The following is a 15,851-nucleotide window of genomic DNA, read 5'->3' as shown; positions in this document are numbered from 1 at the left end:
ACACACAGGCAAATGCTAGACATTCTCAAGTCTGGGAAACAGTTTCTTCTTCCGGTCTTCACATAATCTGTATATTCTAATATATATATATATATATATATATATACATATATATATATATGTATATATATATATATATATATATATATATATATATATATATATATATATATATATATATATATATATACACAGTGAAGGAAATAAGTATTTGATCCCTTGCTGATTTTGTAAGTTTGCCCACTGTCAATGACATGAACAGTCTAGAATTTTTAGGCTAGGTTAATTTTACCAGTGAGAGATAGATTATATATATATATATATATATACAAAAAGAAAATCACATTGTCAAAATTATATATATTTATTTGCATTGTGCACAGAGAAATAAGTATTTGGTCCCTTTGGCAAACAAGACTTAATACTTGGTGGCAAAACCCTTGTTGGCAAGCACAGCAGTCAGACGTTTTTTTTGTAGTTGATGATGAGGTTTGCACACATGTTAGATGGAATTTTGGCCCACTCCTCTTTGCAGATCATCTGTAAATCATTAAGATTTCGAGGCTGTCACTTGGCAACTCGGATCTTCAGCTCCCACCATAAGTTTTCGATGGCATTAAGGTCTGGAGACTGGCTAGGCCACTCCATGACCTTAATGTGCTTCTTTTTGAGCCACTCCTTTGTTGCCTTGGCTGCATGTTTCGGGTCATTGTCGTGCTGAAAGACCCAGCCACGAGCCATTTTTAATGTCCTGCTGGAGGGAATTTGACGGTACATGGCTCCATCCATTCTCCCATTGATGCGGTGAAGTTGTCCTGTGCCCTTAGCAGAGAAACACCCCCAAAACATAATGTTTCCACCTCCATGCTTGACAGTGGGGATGGTGTTCTTTGGGTCATAGGCAGCATTTCTCTTCCTCCAAACACGGCGAGTAGAGTTAATGCCAAAGAGCTCAATTTTAGTCTCATCTGACCACAGCACCTTCTCCCAATCACTCTCAGAATCATCCAGATGTTCATTTGCAAACTTCAGACGGGCCAGTACATGTGCCTTCTTGAGCAGGGGCACCTTGCGGGCACTGCAGGATTTTAATCCATTACGGCGTAATGTGTTACCAATGGTTTTCTTGGTGACTGTGGTCCCAGCTGCCTTGAGATCATTAACAAGTTCCCCCCGTGTAGTTTTCGGTTGAGCTCTCACCTTCCTCAGGATCAAGGATACCCCACGAGGTGAGATTTTGCATGGAGCCCCAGATCGATGTCGATTGGCAGTCATTTTGTATGTCTTCCATTTTCTTACTATTGCACCAACAGTTGTCTCCTTCTCACCCAGCGTCTTACTTATGGTTTTGTAGCCCATTCCAGCCTTGTGCAGGTCTATGATCTTGTCCCTGACATCCTTAGAAAGCTCTTTGGTCTTGCCCATGTTGTAGAGGTTAGAGTCAGACTTATTAATTGAGTCTGTGGACAGGAGTATTTTATATAGGTGACCATTTAAGACAGCTGTCTTTAATGCAGGCACCAAGTTGATTTGGAGCGTGTAACTGATCTGGAGGAGGCTGAACTCTTAAAGGGAATGTGTCGCTAGAAAAAAAATATTTTTTTTTTTTAGTTAAACAATTAGTGTATAGGTGATTAAACATTGTTCTAATTTTTTTCACGAGTCAGGAAATATTAGAAATTAGATTCTAATTTATAATATTTCCCAGCGCTAGTCACTAGATGGAACAATTCCCAAAATTGCAGCATTGCATGTGGTAAAGCAACCACATTGCTTTATGCTGCAAAATTTGAGAAAACTCACTCGCTCTAGTGAGCTCTCAGAATCCCCCCTCCTTTATCCTGGCTAGTGCCGGGAGAAAGGAGGGGATTGAACGGTCAAACCTCCTACACTGTGTGTCGCCATTTTTTGAGCTAACACACAGTGTAGTAGGTTAACATACAGTAGTAAACACACAGTAAAACACGTACATACACAGACCTAACTTACTTGCTCCTGCCGCCGCCGCTCCCTCCTGTCCGTCCGCTCCGTCTGCTACCTCCGCTCCAAGTGCACAAGTCCGGAAGCCGCAACCGGAAGTAGTAATCTTACTGTCCGGCCGCGACTTCCGGTCCACAGGAAAATGGCGCCGGACGTCGCACAGTTCAACTTGGACTGTGTGGGAGCGGCGCATGCGCCGTTCCCACACAGACGGCGCACAGCATAGTGGATGGAACGGGCCCCGTTCGCATTCACTATGGGACTGTATGTGCCGTATTCCATGTCTGTATGTGTCGTAAATCGACACATACAGAGATAGAAAAAAAAATGGCAGCCCCATAGGGAAGAAAAAGTGAAAAAATAAAAAAAAGTAAAACACAAACACACAAATAAATAAAAAAATGTTTAATAAAACACTAAAATCAAATTGATCTAAAAAATTTTTTTTTCGGGACACTGGTCCTTTAATGCTTGGTAGGGGATCAAATACTTATTTCTCTGTGCACAATGCAAATAAATATATATCATTTTGACTATGTGATTTTCTTTTTTTTTTTTAAATATAATCTATCTCTCACTGGTAAAATTAACCTAGCCTAAAAATTCTAGACTCTTCATGTCTTTGACAGTGGGCAAACTTACAAAATCAGCAAGGGATCAAATACTTATTTCCTTCACTGTATATACACATACTATTTGATCTATGGAGAGTACAAGATAGAGTACAGTTTTATATCTTATTATGAAAATAGTTCAACATTTTTATGATTTTTAATTTCTTTTGTATGGGAATAATACAAGCCCTGTTATGAAGTGGAAACAGTAGACACTTGAATGCCAAGGACAGCAGTCGGCTTGTGAAGGTCGTATCTGTTACGTCTTACAGCATTTGCAACATTTAATGCAATACTTGTCCTTTCTTCACAGATGCTAAGAGTGTAACAATTTTCTAAATAGATAATTTACTATGCATTCACAGCAATTATTGTTTATTTTAATGCAATTATGCATTATAAGTCAATGGAAAAAAATGGATCCATCATAACGGATCAATCATATCCATCATGGCTCCTGTAAAAATGGAAATCATGATGCAAGTGTAATACATGATTCCGGAGGTTATCAGAACTGAAGATATAACATAAAGTAGTGTCATAGGGGCAAACATGCTACTCGATATCCTGTAAATAATTCCACTAAAGAAGAACTCCAACTGTCTGGCTTCAAATAGTACTCTGAGGTATAGCCATCTTTCTTTGTAGTAAATCGGATCACAACTAGAGCATGAAGATCTTCATATATCGCCCACAGGCTATGAACTTTATTGGTATGCAATGGCCAAAACATATCTGGGCCACTGCCTAGTAAGTCAGAGGGCAAAGTAATTATACATTAGGAACTCTGAATAAATCACTGTATAGGAAACTCTGGATTTTGCTGGAGTTCTCCTTTAAAGAACACTAGTGATCCTGTCCCACTTCTGAAATGACGGCGTACACTTGTACGTGCTGAAAGACCATTATAATTGCTCACAATAAAACACATGTTGGTACTATTCCATTATTTGCATTTCTTCTGTTCACGTTTGGTTGTTTAGAGTGTATCTGTGCAATGTACCACAAACCAGGGGATGCCTTTCTTTAAAATAAGAGAGTAGCCTAACCACATCCTGTTTGTTTCTGGTATACATTATTGTTACCATTCTTCAGTTATTAACTGAAACAACAAATACTTTGTTAAAACCATTTCACATCTCGGACAATTATGGCATATCCACATGATATACCATAAGAGACCAATAGATGCACCTATCTTTTGAACGGGGCCCCATAAACCCTGTTCTAGCTTACTTGGCTCCCGCTGCCTCCTGGCCACATCCTAGTTAGGTGGTCGCGAGTTACGGAAACAGCCAAGCTCACTGAGCCGTTTCCTTAACTCCCATAGTGAATACGAGTTACGGAGACAGGGTAGCATGGCGAGCTACGCTGTTTCTGTAGATACCGAGTTTCGGAAACAGCGTTTCTCACCGTGCTGCACTGTTTCAGTAACTCCTATTAACTTCTATGGGAGTTACGGAAAAAGCGTAGCTCAGCAAGTACTCGGCTGTTTCCGTAACTCCTGATCATCTAACCAGGAAGTGGCCGGAGGCAGCGGAGCCGAATGAGCTAGAACGGGGTTTAGGAGGCCCCGTTCTAGAGAGAGGTGCGGGTCCCAGAGGTGGGACCCGCATCTATTGGAATTTTATGGTATATCCTGGGGATATTCCATAAATGTCCAAGATGGGAAAACCTCTTTAAAGACAACCAATCAGAAATGTAGTCGAAATCTCCATTACCAGACTTTACTCAGAGCAAGACGTGGAGGCCACAAGGTCATGCTATGACACCCTATATTGAATTCAGCAGAAACCTTATACGCTTCCTACAATAGTGTGGAAGCAAGGGGACTAATACACTAAGCATTCTGAGTGTGCCTGAGGGCCCACAGAAATAGGGGACCCACAGGATTTGCTCCAACACTATGACTAAGAACTTATAGTAGATCGATGCAATAATGAATCTGCATTCGGAAAGAGAGTAATAATTGCAATATAACTGCAATGAGTGTGGATATAAGGGGTCCTTAACCCTTATGTCTCAGTCTCCTCTAAGGGTATGTTCACACTGCCTATTTTCGGCCGCTTTCGGGCCGTAAACGGCCGAAAAACGTCCGAAACATCGGAAGCAGAACGCCTCCAAACATCTGCCCATTGATTTAAATGGAAAAAACGGTGTTCTGTTTCGATGGGCCGTTTTATTATGGTCCACTGTTCCTCCCGATGAAATCACAATAGGTCCATCCTCTGTGTACTGCATGTTAGCTTTCAATTTCATCAGTGCATCTCTCCCCAGCAAACTGCAGGGAACAGATTCACTAAGGACAAAAGAAAGGCAGGTACTAATTGGACCTATATTCACAGGGGTTTCTATAGTTTCCCTTATGCTAGTTTCTTAATGCCCAACTAGGTGTTTTTTAACTTTTGACCAAGTGGGCGTTGTAAAGAGAAGGGTAATCAGCGTCATACACTTCTCTCCATTCATGTCCATTTGTATTCACAGCACAGCGTGATCTCGCGAGATCACGCTGTGCTGTCACATACACCCACATTAACTTTACTGAAGTGTCTTGGGAGTGAATAGACATTGCCACCAGCCAGGACACAATGTCTATTGACACTCTTGACACTTCGGTAAAGTTACTGTGGGACTTACTCACGGCACAGCGTGATCTCACAAGATCACGCTGTGAATGACAGCACAGTGTGATCTCACAAGATCACGCGGTGCCGTGTGATGAAGTCCCACAGAAACTTTACCGAAGTGTTGGGAGTCTGAATAGACATTGTATCCTGCCTGGAGGCAATGTCTATTCATTCTCAAGACACTTCAGTAAAGTTTTTGTGGGTGTATGTGACAGCATAGATCGCGCTGTGCTGTGAATACTAATGGACATGAATGGAGAGAAATGTATGACGCTGATTGGTCAGCATCATACACTTCTCTTTACAACGCCCACTTAGTCAAAAGGTAAAAAACGCCCAGTTGGGCACTAAGAAACTAATTAGCATAAATCTAAAATTGTTCATAACTTGCTCAAAATTGATCGTTTTTCAAAATAAAAAACACTGTTGGTATCTACATTACAGCGCTAATCACATTATGTAGGGGGCACTTATAATGTGGTGACAGAGCCTCTTTAAATGGCTATAAAAGTTCTGTATGTGAAGGAGGCCTAAAAGAGTATTTCAGTGTGGTCCTGTCACTGACGATGTGTGAGCAGGAAGAGATCCTGGATTATGTTTAATCAGGTCTATTAATTGGATTTATATAGAAGAGAGTTTTGGAGCTTTTTTTTTTTTTCTTTTCAATACATTTTTATACGATTTAAAAAAATAAAATAAAAGACACGACAAGGACCTAAATGTCCACAGATCCCATAACATTCAGAGATCAAAATCAGCTTGTAAAGAAAGTCAAAACAATAATACAAACATTGCCTCTGAACATGAGGAGCACATATAAATATAAGATTCTTATTCACAAAAGGTATTTAGGCTGAATCCAAGCATCCCAGGACTTCAAGGCATTACAATGCATTTTGACATAAGACAGTAAAGGCGTTTCATGATGACATGGACAATTAACCTGACGAATAACCTTAGATAGTGAGGGAGGAATGGGAGACTTCCGTGATTGCGCAATAGCCAATCTAGTGGCAATAAAACAAATGTGAATAATTACTTTCTTATCAGAAGATAGGTCATCCAGTGCTATATCTAAAATTGCTAAAGCAGGATTTCTTGTAATGGGTAGGTCTGAAAATTCTGCAATCAAGTGGAATACTTCTGTCCATAGAGAGGTTATAGTGGGGCAAGACCACCACATATGTAATGGGGTGCCAGTAAGCCAGCAACCCCTCCAACATGTTTTTGACCACCCGTGGAAAATATATGCCACTCTAGAAGGAGTTCGGTACCATCTGAGCTGAATCTTAATCAATTCTTTATGATTCACACATTTAGAATGTTTAGATGCCTTTAGCCACTGCTCAACTGAAAAGGAAGTTCCCTAAATGTGTTTAATTTCCATGGAGTTCTAGGGCGTAAAGTGTATTTGTCCAAAAGGTTCAGAGAAATAGGGGCATGATCCTACCATGTAATAACGCCAATCTTGGATTCCTTGGCATTCATTAAAATCTCTGGACTCTGGAAGAGCATACTTAGCTATATAAATACCATGTGGAGAATCCCCATTCAGATGACACCTCTGATGATACTATTTCACTATATAACTCCTATAATACCTCAATCTAAAAAGGAACATAAATTGCCCTCTTTGATACATGTCATTCTCTTGGTGGCGAAACGATGTCTATTGAATACATGGATTACCAGTCACGTACCCTCGATAACCGATGTGTCAGATCAGCTGAAACTCTACTTATATTCGGAAAGGCTTGACACTGAGAGACATAGCAGTACAAAAGTAACAACATTTTTTGCAAAATGTAAACCATTTATTATTACTCACCTTACTTCAGATGAGATCAGAGAAACTATGTCAAGAATTCGATTCTCCAGGTGGTATCACACAGAGGATTTGAAGGGCTCATTGGGAGTCTTGAAGCAAACCGATTGATGATGTTTGTTGTTACCATGCATGCTTTACTGAAGTGTCGTGATTATCTATGTGATTTCATTCATGATCTTTCTAAGGAACTGTCAAAATGTATTAGGCAGACAATATGTGCTTTAATGTTTCTGACCATGTTTTTTTCTTTCTTTATGTATAACTGGATTTTGTACTAGTTCTTTGTATGAACCTTTGATTTTTCTTCAATAAAATTTTTTAAAAAATAAATAAAAAAAATAAATCTCTGTCTACCAGGAAAAGGTCTATTCTGGAGTACACTCTATGTGGTGAAGAAAAAATTTATAGTCCCTCTCTGAGGCGTGTTGATAACACCACATATAGTGTAGATATTCCTCTGACGTTAAAGAGTCTAAGCTTGTGTCCGGTCTATTCCCAGGGGAAGATCTATACAATCTTGGTTCATCACTACATTGAAATCTCCACAAAATCTTAACCCACCCTGTTGCATAGATTTAGCTTTAGAGATAACCCTTGTAATAAAAGGGATCTGATACACGGATACAATGGTGTATACAACCAAGTCCGGTGTACAGACCAAAATTATGAATCTTTATACATTTTAATGTTGTCATATACAATTGAATTTTTTATCGCAGTAGAGACACATACCCTTTTTACATCTATTGCTGAAATAACATGGGGAAATATAAAATGTTTAAGTAGGTGAGCATCTTTATTTCCAAGTGAGTTTCCTGAATACATAATATATCACATTTAGTTATACCTGCCACCTTCCATAATAAGGAACATTTAAAAGGTGAGTTCAGGCCATGGGCATTAATTGATAGAAATTTGAGACCCATCAGTGCTAGTAAGGGAGGTTCTAAAAGGCGTTAGTGGAGTCTTTTGGACAGAGGCAGTAAAGAAATACAGACATGTTACAAAACACATCAAACTCAACAATTAGCCTTAGAGGCAAATCAACAGTTTCATTCCCTCTAACAGGGAAGGGTAGGAGGCAAAGTCAGTAGAACTTACTGGCCCACCGATACTTGGGCACAGTCAAATATTGACTTCTTCTAAGGGTCACAATAGAAGCTGGAGCCATTACTGGATCAAAGATGGGAGACAAATCACGTGTCAGTCTCCTGTTCTGTGTCTGGTTCAGCTAGCCTTCTCTGACCACAGGGAAGTAATAATCTCCAGATGAGATTCCTTTCTGCCAGGGGAACTGTGAGATGGAGATGAGAGGAATCCACAAGTGTGGAGTAAATATTTAGCTGTATCCTGTGACGTACAAACATGTACACTACAGTTTCTGGGAATTATGAGCTTCACCGGGAATCCCTATTTATATAAATCCCCATTTATAATGTGCCTTATTAACCCGTTAATGACCGCCCATTGTCCTTTTTACGGCTGTCACTAATGGGCTTTATTCTGAAGCAGTGGCCTTTTTACGGTGCTTCATCACAATAAAGCAGCCGAGCCTGGAGCAGTAAAAGTTCCTTGCAGTTGTCACGTTGGGTTCGTGGACCCACTGGGCCGTACCGCCTTGGCGGTTTGGCAGCTGGCCAACAGGGTGCAGTTCACAGTTCGTATAATGTACCCGTGGCAGCTCGGACAGTAGCAAGGCAGGCTCGGCTTGGACTAGGCAGCAGTTAGACGTCAGGTGTGGAGCAGCAGGACAGGCGTAGGTACAGCACAGCACGGCTATAGCACAGCACGGCACTAGAACAGGATAGCACGTGATACAGAATACAGGAACAGGGAACACTGGAAAACACTAGGAGACCATTTGCAAGACAAACTAGGATACGACAAACAACGCTCAGGCATGGGAGTATGGGGCTGGGACCTTCTTATAGCCCAGGGTGCTCTGGGAGCAATTAGCTCAATCTCCCACATGCGTACGCTTTGGTTTAAGTCTGAACTGAGCTCGCGGGTGCACCGTGGTAGTCATTGTGGAACAGGACGGCCGCATGTGCAGACATCTCTGGAGAGAAGGGCGTCGCCTGGATGGAAGGAGTTTGTGGTCAGCGACCACAGACGTTACAGTATCCCCCCTCTTACGCCCCCTCCTCTGGGGACCAGAACGAGAGAGAAACCTCTTAATGAGGGTAGGAGCATTGAGATTCTCTTCTGGCTCCCAGGACCTCTCTTCTGGACCAAACCCTTTCCAATACACTAAATAAATGGTTCTTCCTCTTATTTTTTTTAATGTCAAGGATCTCCTTAACCTCGAAGGTGTCTGAAGGACCGCTGGAGGCAACCACAGGACTATGAGTCTTGGTAAAGCGGTTCAGAACCACTGGCTTCAGGAGGGAGACATGGAAGGAGTTGGGGATCCTGAGGGTAGGAGGCAGCCGAAGCTTGTAGGCGACAGGGTTGATCTGCTGTAGGATCTCGAAGGGTCCGCGGAACCTGGGAGCAAATTTGTACGACGGCACCCTCAGTCGAATATTCCTGGAGGACAGCCAGACCTTCGTGTCAGGAAGGAACTGAGGAGGTTCTCTTCTCCTAGAGTCCGCCTTCTGTTTCATGCGGTCGACCGCCAGCAGGATGGAGGATCGAGTCTGCTGCCAAATCTGCAGAAAGTCCCTAAAAGCAGTGTCAGCAGCTGGTACGTATCAGGCACCGGGAGAATAATTCGTGGGTGCTGGCCGTAGACAATGAAGAACAGTGTTTTCTGTGTGGACTCGCTGGTGTGATTGTTGTACGAGAATTCAGCCCACGGAAGCAACTCCACCCAGTCATCATGCTGCTTGGAGATAAAGTGGCGTAAGTAGTTCTCCAAGATCTGATTGGTACTCTCGACCATTGGACTGAGGATGGTAGGCCGACGAAAAGTCAAATTTTACACCTAGGAGTCCGCAGAGGGCTATCCAGAACTTCGAGGCAAACTGAACCCCCCCGATCAGACACAATATACTGCGGTAAGCCATGCAGGCGGAAGATGTGTTGGATGAACAGCTTGGCCAGTAGAGCAGAAGGAAGACCGGTCAGAGGAACGAAGTGGGCCATCTTCGAAAACCGGTCCACCAACACCCAGACAGCACTGCATCCAGCAGAGAGAGGCAGGTCAGTAATAAAGTCCATAGCTATATGCTGACAGGGAGCATCAGGCACAGGCAATGGCTGGAGCAGGCCAGCAGGTCTGGAGTGAGCAGCCTTGTTAGCTGCACACACTGAGCAGGACGAAACAAAGTCCAAAATGTCCTTGGGCAGCGTGGGCCACCAGAAATGACGGGCAATCAAATCTCGGGTCTTACGGGTCCTGGCATGGCCTGAAAGTCTAGAGGCGTGTCCCCAGCGGAGGCTTCTCCCTCGGTCAGCTAGGCGCACAAAAGTCCTCGCTGGAGGAATGTCCCTAACTTGCAGGGGATTGACAGAGACAATGCAAGACAGATTAATAATGTTCTGTGGCATCTCCCTGGTGTCCTCTGTCTCAAAAGACCTGGACAAGGCATCGGCCCTCACATTCTTGTCGGCTGGGCGATAATGGAGCTCAAACTGGAACCTGGTAAAGAACAGCGACCACCTGGCCTGACGAGGATTCAGCCGTCTGGAGATAGGGGAGGTTCTTGTGGTCCGTAAAAATCAGGATGGGATGAGCTGCGCCCTCTAGTAGATGTCTCCACTCCTCCAGGGCAAACTTGATGGCCTGTAACTCCCGATCCCCAATCGAGTAGTTGCGTTCTGCAGAAGAGAAGAGCTTAGAGTAATATCCACATACCATTGACTTGCCCTTGGAACCTCTCTGCAACAGGAGTGCACCAGCTCCGACAGAGGATGCGTGCACCTCCAGCGAGAACTGTAGAGAGACATCTGGATAATGGAGGATAGCAGCTGACGTGAAGGCACTCTTAGGGTATGTTCACACGAGGTCATTACGTCCATAATTGACGGACGTATTTCGGCCGCAAGTACCGGACCGAACACAGTGCAGGGAGCCGGGCTCCTAGCATCATACTTATGTACGACGCTAGGAGTCCCTGCCTCGCTGCCGGACAACTGTCCCGTACTGAAAACATGATTACAGTACGGCACAGTTGTCCGGCAGCGAGGCAGGGACTCCTAGCGTCGTACATAACTATGATGCTAGGAGCCTGGCTCCCTGCACTGTGTTCGGTTCGGTATTTGCGGCCAAAATACGTCCATCAATTACGGACGTAATGACCTCGTGTGAACATACCCTTAAAGCTATTGAATGCAGACTCTGCCTCAGAAGGCCACACCTTGGCGTTCATGCCCTTCTTAGTGAGGTCAGAGATAGGAGATGTCAGTGAGGAGAAGTTTGGAATAAACTGTCTGTAGAAATTGGCGAATTCCAGAAAGCGCTGTATGGCCCTCAAGCCTTGAGGGCATGGCCATTCCAGAACAGATTTGACCTTTTCAGGATCCATCATGAGACCTCTATTCGAAACAATGTAGCCGAAGAAGGGTAGATCATCCTTTTCAAACACGCACTTCTCCAATTTAGCGTACATGCGATTCTCTCTTAACCGCAGCAGAACTTGACAGACATGTCTCTGATGAGTCATAGGATCTGGAGAAAAAAAATCAAGATGTCGTCAAGGTAGACCACAACACAAACATAGAGGAGGTCAAGGAAAATGTCATTAAACTCCTGGAAGACCGCGGGAGCATTCAACAGGCCGAAGGGCATTACTAGATATTCATAGTGTCCATCACGGGTGTTAAATGCAGTCTTCCATCCATCACCCTGGCAAATCCGGATTAGGTTGTAAGCCCCACGCAGGTCTAGTTTGGAAAAAATTTTGCCACCCCGTATACGATCAAATAATTCAGAGATCAGTGGCAACGGATATTTATTCTTCACCGTGATTTGGTTGAGACCCCTGTAGTCAATACAAGGATGCAGGGAGCCATCCTTTTTTTTGACGAAGAAGCCCCTCTCCATGTTCTCCTTAACATAGGCGGACATGGACAGAGTCTCTGGCAAGGAGAGAGGATATATCCTACCACGGGGAAGGGATGCACCAGGGATCAGTTCGATAGGACAGTCATATGCCTGGTGTGGGGGCAGTGTTTCAGTCTCCCTTTTACTGAAGACGTCCGAAAATTCAGCAGAATGACCAGCCAATCCTGCCAATGACCGAGGCAGAGGAAGCAGGACCAAACGAATCTGCAACAGGCATCGGCTGTGACACTCGGGGCCCCACTGGAGAACCTCTCCAGAGTTCCAGTCCAGGACTGGGGCATGTAGTCGGAGCAAAGGCAGGCCCAGCAGCACGGGGTAAATGACCCCACGGTTAACAGGACATAGAACGGTAGAAGTTTGAAGTGGAGAGCCCCTACTTGGAGTCTCTGCTTCTTGGTCACAGCTATAACTGGGTGCGGCAGAGGTAGTCCCCATCAACTGTCTCTCCAGAGGAGTAGTGGGCAATTGGAGCAGGTCCACCAGGTCTCTACAAATTAAATTAGCAGCGGATCCAGAGTCCAGATACGCAGAGACCTGATGCGTTTTCTCAGCGGACACTATGGACACGGGTATGGACAATTTAGACGGGAGTCACTCTTTACCCAAGGTTGTCTCTCTAATCAACCCTAGGCTTTGGGGCTTTTGGGGACACAGACGCACAAAATGGCCTCCGAGGCCGCAATAAAGACAGAGTCCCAAAGTGCGTCTGCATTGTCTCTCCTGGGTAGATAGCTTACATTGGTCCATCCTTAGAGACTCCTGAGGAAGATCGGCATCTGAGGACAGCAGGGGTTGCTGCAAGGTATGGGCCAGACTAGGAAGGCCCCCCACCCGACGAACCTCCTGGAGCCATTCTCGGAGCCTTCTATCAATCCGGGCAGCCAGGAGGATGAGGTCATCCAGGGTAGACAGCAGGTCTCGAGCGGCAAGTTCGTCTTTAATTTTAGGAGACAGTCCATGCCAGAATGCAGCCACCAGAGCCTAATGGTTCCACAACAGTTCTCCCGCCAGGGTGCGGAAGTTGATGGCGTACTCGCCCAGAGAGATGTCACCTTGGCGTAGGTTCAGCAAGGAAGCCGCAGCAGAGGAGACTTGTCCAGGCTCCTCAAACAACATGCGAAATGTCCGGAGGAAGCCCTGGAAGTCATGGGTCTCTGGTCCTTGTCTCTCCCAGATAGGGTTCGCCCATGCAAGGGCCTTGCCAGTAAGAAGGGAGATGATGAAAGTGACCCTTCAGACGAAAATGCCCTAAAATACAGGCTGAAATGGATCTGGCACTGGTTCAAAAATCCACGACAGGTATTTGCGTTTCCATCATAGCGGTCGGGAAGTGGCAAAGAAAAATGAGGATCAACACTGCCAGGAGGTGTAGTCTGAGGAACAGTACTGCCAGGACGTGTCGTGCCTCCTGCCAACCTGCGAGAATGTTCAAGGCCTGGAGGAGTTGGTCCTGTCGAGATCGGAGGTCTAGCATATCCGCCCGCATCTCTTGAGACGTCGTCATGGTCTTGGATCGACCTGTGGGGTCCATGGCCTGTGCATACTGTCACTTTGGGTTCGTGGACCCACTGGGCTGTACCGCCTTGGCGGTATGGCAGCTTGCCAACAGGGTGCACGTCACAGTTCGTATAAGGCACCTGTGGCAGCTCGGACAGTAGCAAGCTCGGCTGGGACTAGGCAGCAGGTAGACGTCAGGCGTGGAGTGTAGGTACAGCACGTCTACAGCACGGCACTAGAACAGGATAGCACGGGACACAGGATACAGGAACAGGGAATACTGGAACTGGAAAACACTAGGAGACCATTTGCAAGACAAACTAGGATACGACAAACAATGCTCAGGCATGGGAGTATGGGGCTGGGACCTTCTTATGGCCCAGGGTGCTCTGGGAGCAATTAGCTCAATCACCCACATGCCTGCGCTTTGGTTTAAGTCTGGACTGAGCTCGCGAGTGCACCCTGGTGGTCGCTGTGGAACAGGACGGCCGTTTGTGCAGACATCTCTGGAGAGAAGGGCGTCGACTGGATGGAAGGAGTTCGTTGTCAGCGACCACGGACGTTACAGCAGTAGACCTGCTTGAGTGGGTGGGATCGAAATCAACATCAATCCCGCCCATTTAACCCCCCAGATGCGGCGGTTAATAGTGACCGCCGCTTCCCAGTGGTTTTTGACAGGCAGTAATACACTGCAATACAGAAGTATTGCAGTGTATTATAAGAGTGAATGATCACAGAGTGAAGTCCTCTAGTGGGGCTACAAAATAAAAAAAAGTTGAAATCAAGTTAATAATAAATAAATATTCCAAGTTAAAAAAAAATAAAAACCCACTTTTTCTCTTTACAAAATTCTTTATTATATATATTATATATATATATATATATATATATATAAAGTAATAAAGTTACATATATATCGCCGCACCCTTAACGTCCCCAAAAAGATTCCATTATTTAACTCGCACGGTGGACGCCGTTAAAAATAAAAAACAATGGCAGAAATGCTGTTTTCTGTTCATCCTGCCTTCAAAAAAAATTTGATTTAAAAAGTGTTCAAAAAGTCGCATGTACTCCAAAATGGTACCAGTAAAAACGACAAGTTGTCCCACAAAAAAAATTCCTCAGACAGCTGCATCGGCGGAAAAATAAAAAAGGTATGACAAATAATTTTTACAAAAATGTGTTTTTACAGTGTAAAAGTAGTAAAACTATCTTAATTCTGTATCATCGCAATTGTAATGTCCCGCTGAATAAAATTCTTATGTTATTTATACCACACAGTGAACGCTGTAAATTTAAGACGCAAAAAAAGAGTGGCGAAATTGCTGCTCTTTTTCTATTCCCCCCAAAAATAAGTTTATAAAAGTTAATCAATAAATTATATGTACAAAAGTTGCCGCTCTCCGGAGCCGTTTATTTCCGCCGGCTATCTCGAGCTCCGCTACACTCACCGAAGGGGAGCCAAATATCCGTGCTTCCACCATTGCCTTCTGAGGTCCCTTTCTGCCTTTCTTGTCATTAAGGCCTAAAATAGGCTAGTCACCAAGGGGTTAAGAGGCACATGCAAATAATAAAATTACAGGTCAAACTGCGGCAATTGTAGTCCACCTGTTTCTGACTCCATGTCGGCTGTAGTGGGACCCCCAACATAGTGGAGGGATCAGGGTCAGAGCCTCTGTCCGAGAAGCAGACTAGCATGAAGTCTGTGCCATGAGTCTGAGCTGAGGTCTCAGAGACTGAGTGCAGGGTGTCAGCAGGAGAGCAACCCACTGTTGATGAAAGATCTGCCCTTGATATAGAACTCGAGCTGAGGAAGTCATTCCTCAGACCAATGGTGCAGGAGTGGCTGAAGCGGCACATGGCCTTAGCGCCTGCTCTGGAATGTCACCATATTAGGCCTCAGAATTGTCCTCCAGCCACGTAGTCGACTACGCTATTGATTCCGTCAAAACGACGGAACTCTTGCACAACGGAGACAAACAGAAACCATTGGCACCGGATCCGTCACCATTGAAATTAATGGTAATGGAAATGGAAACCTTTAGTTTCCGTTTGTATCAGTCAGGGTCCCGTTCCGATGGAAAGCTCCGACGGAATGGGACCCTAGGGCAGATGTGAATGAAGCCTTATAATAATAAAAAGTATTTTTGGCATAGTGTGTTTGAGATAAAAGTATAATAAGGGCTGTTTTGTGGTCACCTTCCTGATCTTGCTTCAAGATTGCATTCCATTAGGTTACTCATGAATGCCTCACCCCATAGGTGCATGGACAAACACACCTTACTTAGGAGGGTGCC

At 44.4% G+C, this 15,851-nt stretch overlaps 1 protein-coding gene across 1 annotated transcript in view; it reads left to right on the top strand.

Annotated features, from left to right (window-relative positions):
* ITPKA (inositol-trisphosphate 3-kinase A) overlaps positions 1-15,851 on the top strand; it is a 128,190-nt gene that overhangs the window by 48,544 nt on the left and 63,795 nt on the right. The window lies entirely within an intron of this gene.

This window comes from Rhinoderma darwinii, chromosome 12 (assembly GCF_050947455.1).
Source record: "Rhinoderma darwinii isolate aRhiDar2 chromosome 12, aRhiDar2.hap1, whole genome shotgun sequence".
NCBI classification, from domain to species: Eukaryota; Metazoa; Chordata; class Amphibia; order Anura; family Rhinodermatidae; genus Rhinoderma; species Rhinoderma darwinii.
Note: the sequence above shows the minus strand (reverse complement) of the source record. Positions and strands in the feature narration are given on the sequence as shown.